Source organism: Myodes glareolus, chromosome 15, assembly GCF_982192425.1.
Source record: "Myodes glareolus chromosome 15, mMyoGla1.1, whole genome shotgun sequence".
Classification (NCBI taxonomy): Eukaryota; Metazoa; Chordata; class Mammalia; order Rodentia; family Cricetidae; genus Myodes; species Myodes glareolus.
Genome location: NC_142040.1, coordinates 24,348,267 through 24,356,650, shown reverse-complemented (window position 1 = coordinate 24,356,650; position 8,384 = coordinate 24,348,267).

Here is an 8,384-nt window from a genome sequence, read left to right as displayed (position 1 = left end):
GGAAGTCCGTCGGGAGCAGGGCATACAGATTAACGCCTGTCTGGATGCTTCTTGGCCACCCAAAGGCCAGTCTGTGGACAGACTGACCCTTCTCTGGATGTCTCTTGGCCACCTGAAGGCCAGTCTGTGGAAGAGGACTGTACCTGCCTTCATGTTTTGTTCCATGAATGTTCATCAAGATTACACTGATTTCACAGAGGAAAAGAGGAAAGTCAGACACCACACTGGAGCCTAGAGGGACTGGTTGTTCTGCAAGCTTATTCTCTATCCTCTGTCCTAATCGCGACCCCTGAGAAAGGGTCACAACCCACCTCAGTATTTTATCAGGACACTATTTGTGTCAACCACCCACCCTTTCTTTGAATTTCCAACTTTGCATTACTTCTATGCACATGTGGACGTTAACACACTGTTATCCTTTGCTCTCGCTAATCTTTCTATGGTTGTTTATTTTGGTAGACCCCTTCCCGTGCTTTAATTAGTACATTATGTTTACTGTAGGAATAGGACGTAAGCATCTGCCGCTGAGCATCTCATCCCACCCGTGCCCTCAGCGGCAGGGATAGCCTGATGTTGGTTCTGGTGTGAGCACCGGGGCAAAGGTTCCACATCAGGGTAGTATGGGTTTAGGTTTCTGTTTTAATGTTTTAGAGATCAGGTGTCGACATACATGCTGGTCAGAATGTCAGACAGCACGAAGAAGTCAAATTCTCTGTTTTAAATATGGCGGGGTCGATGACAGGGATTCATTAAGATACAGCATCTCCCCTTCACTCACTGGCCAGCTCTGAGAATTCGAAAATTGATGACCATTTAATTACATTTAGGGTTTCTCAGGCTCCAACACTGTGTTGCTGTCTGTCTAATTACAGCAGCGGTAACCGAAGGCCGCTTTCCTTGGCTGGCTTCACAGGCTTATCTTGTGTATTAAATTCCAAGGGCTGCCACAAGGAAGGGAGCCTCACAAACTGGATAGCTCAAGACCAAAGAAATGTATTCTTTCATTGCCTTAGAGAACAGAAATCTGCAGTCAAAGCACCAGAAGGGCCAGGCTCCCCCTGAGAATCTGGGTAGTATCCTTCCTTCTTCAAGACTCCAGAACAATAACTAAATCTATTTACAATGACCCTGTTTAACTAAATCTTAACTAAATCTAAATGACCCTGCTTGGCTAAATCTTAACTAAATCTATTCACAATGACCCTGTTTCCAAATGAGTTCACATTCTGAATTACCAGGGGATGCAATTTTGAGCTATCATTTCTGGGAACACAATTCACCCCACCATAACTGCAAGCAGTCTGTTTCATGCAATGCATGAGCAGTGTGTCGCAACCGACCAGAGCCAGCTGCGCCAAGCTCGCCTACAGTAATCAGCCTAGACGGCTCTGTACTTTTTCTGGCTCTAGAATTTGTCTTAACCAGTCAAGGAGGAGGAGCACTCCAGAACCTTAAAAAGGCCTGAAGATCAACTATATTTATTGTTTGTTTTGACTGAGGACTTAAGCAAAACAATACGTGAGCTACAAGTGTCAGGTGTCAGAAGTTGGCATAAGGCACAAGGAATTATTTTCTGGTCTGATGTACCCAAGAAGAGGATGCTAGAATTTACTCAATCCTACCTAACTATATTCATGTCAGAAATGGTCACTGCCTCCTAGACACTACCAGGGAAGGACGTGGCTGCACAGAACCAGACCTTCCAATTCCTTCTGATTGCTGTGTCAGAATTAACATTTTTACTTGTTTTTGGGATATAATATTAAAATCATAATGGTTTTGATATGAAGTGTTCTCCAAGACTCATGTGTTAAAGGCTTAGCTCCTACCTGGTAGGGTCAGTTGTTGAGAGGTGATTTGGATTGTGACCAATGAATTAATCCACTGATGGATTAAAACGACTTGTCTGTTAGTAGGTTGCAGGAACCGTGGAAGATGGGGGGAAGTAGGTCACTAAGGGTGTGGGGGCGGTTTTCTTCTTTTTAGGTTTATTTATTTCATATGCACGAATATTTTGCCTACATGTATGTTTGTGCACCAACATACATGTGTGTGCTTGGTGCCTAAGAGGTCAGAAAAGGGTTGTAGAATCTCATGGAATTTGGGTTAGAGATAGTTGTGAACCACCATATGGGTGCTGGGAATCAAACCCTGGTCATCTGGAAAAAATAGCTAGGACTTTTAACCGCTGAGCCATCTCTCCAGCCCCAGATTGGTTTTCTTCAAAGGGTGTATCTTGTGCCAGCCCCTTGGCCTCTCTGTAAGGTAAATGGCTCTGTTTACCCATGCGCTTCTTCTGTGGTTCTCTGTCTCACCACAGGCCTAGACATAATGGAGCCAACTGGCCATGCAATGGAACTTCTGAAAACCATGGCAAAAATAGCTCTCTCTCTCTCGGGTATTTTTCACAGAAGAAACTATTTGTTTTTAACAAACATTGGTGTAAATTTCATAGTTTGGAACTTATTTGGACTACTTGTTGGGGGAGGTGGCGAGCAACCAGAGTGGTGACTTGTACCACCCTGAATCACCAGCAAAGTACAGAATAATCAACCTCCAAGGGTGCCTTCCAGAAGGGATCAAAAGAACTGTAGCTGGCCTGCTGTATCTGTGGTTTCTTTCTTCTTGGATTCAACCAACCACAGTTAAAAAATATGTTCTAAAAATGGCATCTGTATATAATAGACATTTTTATAATTATATTCTAAATAATACAATGTAGCAACTATTTAAATACATCTACATTGTATTTTATATAAGTAATCTATAAATTATTTAAAGCATCTAAGATGATATCTGCCATTAAAATTTAAATATTATACCATTTTATGTAAGGGACTTGAATATATACAGAGTTTTCTGTCTCTGGGGGTGGCTGGAATCAATCTTCCACAGATAAGAGGAAAGAATATAGGAAAATAAGTAGTAAGAGGTGGAGATGCCTAGCATGGATGCTGGGTTCCATCCCCAGCATTACTTAAAATAACCCTTTAAAACAACAACAGCAACTAAAAGCCAAACACATGGTGAAAAGGTTTGCCGATGGGTAGTAGAAGGTCTTTGGGAAGCAGCGTTTCTCAGTCTTATACTCATTTGTTTTTATTCATAAATTACTTTGATTTAAAATTTAAGATATATTAAAGAGAAAAAGGTCTAGAAATTTAGAATCACAAACATCAAACCTTATTTCCCACAGGATACAATATAACTATCCTACATGCTCTGGTTCCATTGGGCTCCGACAACATGGGGTCATCCTACGTCCACAGCACCATCTTTCCGCCCTGTAGATCGGGACCAGTGGCTGGTATATGCTAGGGATGCTGGAGCTGTTGAGGTCTGGGGAGCTGTGTGTGAATCTGGGGAACTGTATTGCAAGGCCAATTAGCCATTGACAGGTAAGAACATAGCCGTCCAGGATCACGGGGAACTCTCAGTAACAAGTCTGAGGATTTTCTTAATAAGAAGGCATACTTCAGAAATACAATTACATTTAGAGGCTACTTGCCACAGAGGAATCAAGACATATAAGAGCCTTGTAGAGTCCTGAGAAATATTTCATTCAGACAAGACTCTGGGTAGTTAATGACTTCCTTGAGGAGTTTCCAAAGCTCAGCGAATGTATTCTTTAAAGATTATTCAATACTTCCAGCTTTGCAGGCTGTCTCTGGAAGCTATTGACTGTGACCCCTGATATCTATCTCAGGCTGGGCACAGATGCTATGTCCTGAACAAGTACGGTTTCCACAGAAGCTTTTCTGGATCCTGTGTACACAGGATTGGGAGCTGACAGCCAGAGCTCTTACACCCTACATAAAGAAATTCTCCTCTCAACACCCTGTCTAGAACTTTCTTCAGTTTGCAATACTTTCAGAAATATTTAGTTTCAAAAGTTTTTTGTGTATGTATGTGTGTATGCCTGAGTGTATGTGTGTGTACCATGTGTGTGCAGTGGCCACAGAGGCCAGAAGAGAGCATCAAATCCCCTGTAATTGGGGTTAGAGCCAGTTGTGAGCCACCACATCGGTGCTGGGAACTGAACCCAATTCTCTGGTAGAGAGGATGCCCTCTTCATCGTTGAACCATCAATCTATTCCTCCTCTATTTTATAATTTTTTAAATCATACCTTCAGACTTGGAGGTAAGAATCCATCAGGTTCTAAATAGCACCATTTGGGTTAGAGAAAGAAAAATATCTTAAAACCCATATAGTAGATCAGCCTCTGGGATCACCCTGTGGAAATTTATCTAGGGGGGTTTCTCATACCTGTGTCTTTTCAGAGAATAGGATTTCTTCTCTCCCTCTGCCCCTCCCTCCCTCTCCCCCTCCCTCCCTCCCTCTCTTCCTTCCTCCCTCCCTCCTGTCTTGGCCACAGTCTCTGTATTCCCAGTCATCACCACCACATCTTCTTTGTCTTTACTGTAGATTAGTGGTTCTCAACCTGTGGGGTGCAACCCCACTGGTGGTTGAATGACCCTTCACAGGGATCACCTAAGATCATCTAAAAAACACAGATATTTGTATTATGATTCATAACAGTAGCAAAACTACAATTACGAAGTAGCAACAAAATGATTTTACGGTTTGGGAAACCACAAAAGGAGGAACCGTGTTAAAGGGTCACAGCACTAGGAAGGTTGAGAGTCACTGCTGTAGATGCTATACACGATGGTACCCAGCCCTTAGGAGACACTTAGATGGGCACATGGTGGTACCCAGCATTCCTTTGCAAGGCATTTGCTGCACGTAGGAGGAGAAGGACACCCTGGAGGAGCATCACTGTGTGGAACTGTGCCGTGCCGCAAGTGGCACTAGCAGAGACAGACCCAGTAGTCTCCATCTGTACTTACCAGAACGTCTGCGCCTGCACTTGCAAAAACGCTTCTCAGCCTGTCCTTCACCCTCACAGAGCATAAGTACGGCTTCGAGGTGATAAATTAAAGTGCTTCCCTTATCCCCTTAGAATCACAAGAGCCCATGTTCAAAGCAGGCAAGTGTTCCGAGTCGGGGTTTATGGCTAGATTACTCAGGGATGGTAATTGCTCTTCCTAAATTCCCAGGAGTCTCAGAATTGATTCCACAAGCCTGCTTGCCAGGGATTTTATCCCGGGATCACCCAGGATATGTTTTTGAAGCACTTACTTGCTTTTAGAAATTCACATCATATTGATCCAGAGACCTGGCCTCTTGCATATATGTCCAACTCCATAAGAGGCATAAATCCGAGGGAGAAGCAGATGGTTCATATGCTTATAAAGTGAGCCATAAGGGAAGTTTGTTCATTAAAAGCATATGTTTTAATGCCTCCTATCTTCTCAGTGATTGGACTCAGGAACTAGCAGAACAACAGTAACAGCTGTGAATCTAAACTTTATCCTAACGATGTTTAGGCTGTGCCGTGAGGAATGCAGGCTCACACGAAGTAGCAAAGAAGCAGAGTTCAAGGTGATGGGAGGGATGAGGGGAGACAGAGTGGACCAAGGAGGTTGAGGCCGTCAGAAGTGGGGGAGGGCTGCGGAGTCAGACAGTGGTCAGGGAAGGCTGCTGGGATGAATGGCGTTTGAGCTGAGACTTAAGTAAGTGGAGGAAGAAATCATGTGGCTGTGAAGGAACACATGGATGTGAACATGGATTGCTTTGGAAAGAAACAGTGACACAAATGCCCTTGGCACATGTCTCTCTCAACTGTGCCCTCAAGAGTTTGACTATATGAAGGTCACCAAGTGAGAGACATGGACGTGCTAATGTCACTTCCCTGAGACTCATACATTACCTAAGCTCCTGGAAGGTTAGCCACTCTGGGACACACAGGAACATGGCTCCAGTCATTTTTATTGGGATTTTCATAAGAAAGGCAAAGGAAGATTCCAGTGTGGCACCACACATCTGTCATTCTAACACTCAGGAGACTGAGGAACAAGAATCTGAGTTTTAAAACAGCTGGTTTATATAGTGAGTTCAAGGTCACTGGGCTACATAGCAAAATTCTGCCCCTCTAAACCCCACCAAAAATAATCTCAAGGCAGAGCAGGGCAATGACTTAGGAGTGGCTACCTAGTACTCGCACTAGGTGGTTTAGGGTGAGGAGGATATTTTAGTTAGATGAGATGGTTCACAGTGTGTATGCTAGCCAGCTTGTCATTACTGTAAGGAAGTACCAGAGACAATCACCTTAGAAAGAGAGGAAAGCTTCAGTTTCAGAGGTTTCAATCCAGGATCAACTGGACTTACTGCTTCTGGACCTGTGGGGAGGCAGTGGATCATGGTGGGGAACTTGTGGTAGACCTTGTGAACAGGAAGTGAGCAAAGAGAGGAAGAGGAGGGGCTAGTGTCCCAATAGCCCTTAGAAAGACATGTTTCCAATGAGCAAGAATACTTCCCACCATGCCCCGTTAAAAGCTTCTATCACCTGCCTATAGCACTAAACTGGGGTCAGGTGACTAAGTTTGTTTTTCTTCCTCTTTTCTTTTGTACAGGAGATTAAACCCAGGGCATATCAGGCAAGTACTATAGTACCAGGGAATCTAGTTTTCAGGGGAATTGGAAGCTGTTTTGCCCATTAGTTTGGCCCAGTGGTTGGTAGATGCCTAATAGACCAATATAGACTCTATGGCTATGCAGAACTCAATCATCTACAATACTGCAGTTCATACTACAATTCCCTCTGTGGAAAGCTGATATACTAGGGAAAGAGAGTTAGACTTGTCTGCTCACTAGACCAAATCATCAAGTACAAGGACTAGCGTGGCACTCACATAGTGACCTCCCCATCCCTTGTATGTAGTTTAAAGTCCTACCTGCTCCCCACCTTCTGCTGTGCTCCATCACCATGACAAATTGTACACCTCATTGTAACAGGAGGAGCGAGAAGGCCTGCTTTTGGTCCCGGCTGCCCGGCTATCTTACACCCGAAATAATCACACAGAATCTGTATTCATGTAAACACTGCCTGGCCAATTAGTTCTAGCCTCTTATTAAACCAATGAAAGCAACACATAGACAGAAGAAACTCCTACACCACCTCATTAAGCTTTAGCTGACAGATCTGCTGTTTAACATGTTTGTACTGTTTCTGTCACTGTTCCAAAAGAAATGACAAGACTTCTCTGAAGGGCTTCCTGGGAAAGACTCTCGTTGGTCAAAACGTAAGGGAGAGCCTTTGCATTTTTCTTTATCATCAGCCTTTCATGTGCTGGAAAGAGGTTTCTGAGATCCCTGCACATGGGCAAGTTAAGGTTTACTCTGTGACTCTACACATGCTTTTACAATGTATATTTATTTATTGTGCGTGCATGTGATGGTATGTGTGTGGGCATGTGTGTGGAGGTCAGATGACAACTTTCGGGTGTTGGTTCTGTCTTTGTATCACATGGGCACTGCGGGTGAACTTCAGGTCATCGGACTGGTTAGCAAATGCCTTTCCCCTTGAGCCAGCTGGCTTCCAGGAACATTGCTTTCTATCATAATCTTCCTCCCCTACCCCCACACTCACATTCATTTCATAATGAAAGATACAATTAAATCTTAAAGGTACCCATAGTCTCCAATAACCTCATAGTTTTAAAGACCTCAGAGTCAAGGCCATCTCTTAACTGTGCCTTTGACACCTGTTTAAATATAGGAGCATGCAAGAAGGCCATGGTCACTGTAGGGGATTGTAGACTTGTTTCCTACGAGGGAATTCCTGATCATCTCATGGAAAAAGTATTTAATAGTTGATTACCTGTTCTAATCAGTATTTCACTGTTGTTCAATATTACTTCTTTTTTTTTCTTAAAGAGATAAATCATCACATATGTGTATTATCCTAATGTTATATATACAGGAGGCTGTGTAGTTTACACCTTTCATCTTTTTTTTTTTAAAATTTTTACGATTTATTTATCTTTATTTTATGTGCATTGGTGTGAAGGTGTCAGATCCCCTGGAACTGGATTTTCAGACAGTTGTGAGCTGCCATGTGGGTGCTGGGAATTGAACCCGGGTCCTCTGGAAGAGCAATCAGTGCTCTTAACCACTGAGCCATTTCTCCAGCCCACACCTTTCATCTTTTAAGATTTGTTCAGAGGGGTTTGTTTACCTTCCAAGTACTGAAAGCCAGGGCTTCCCATTCTTTTCTATCCCACCTGAGGACTATGTGTACGTTGGAAAGTATTCATTACTTATATATAGAGAGTATGCATATATAATTGTCTTTTAAAGAGTCTATACTGATTTTCACATGACAATGTTTTATGAAGTGATACCACATAATAGACCAAAGAAGACCTATCTGAGTTTATAGAACAGTTTCCACTAACATGTATTTTGGGGATAAAAATAAAATGCCAATATTTTTATTTGTAATATTCATAAAACCCATTACCATATTCTAGGGAGTTCT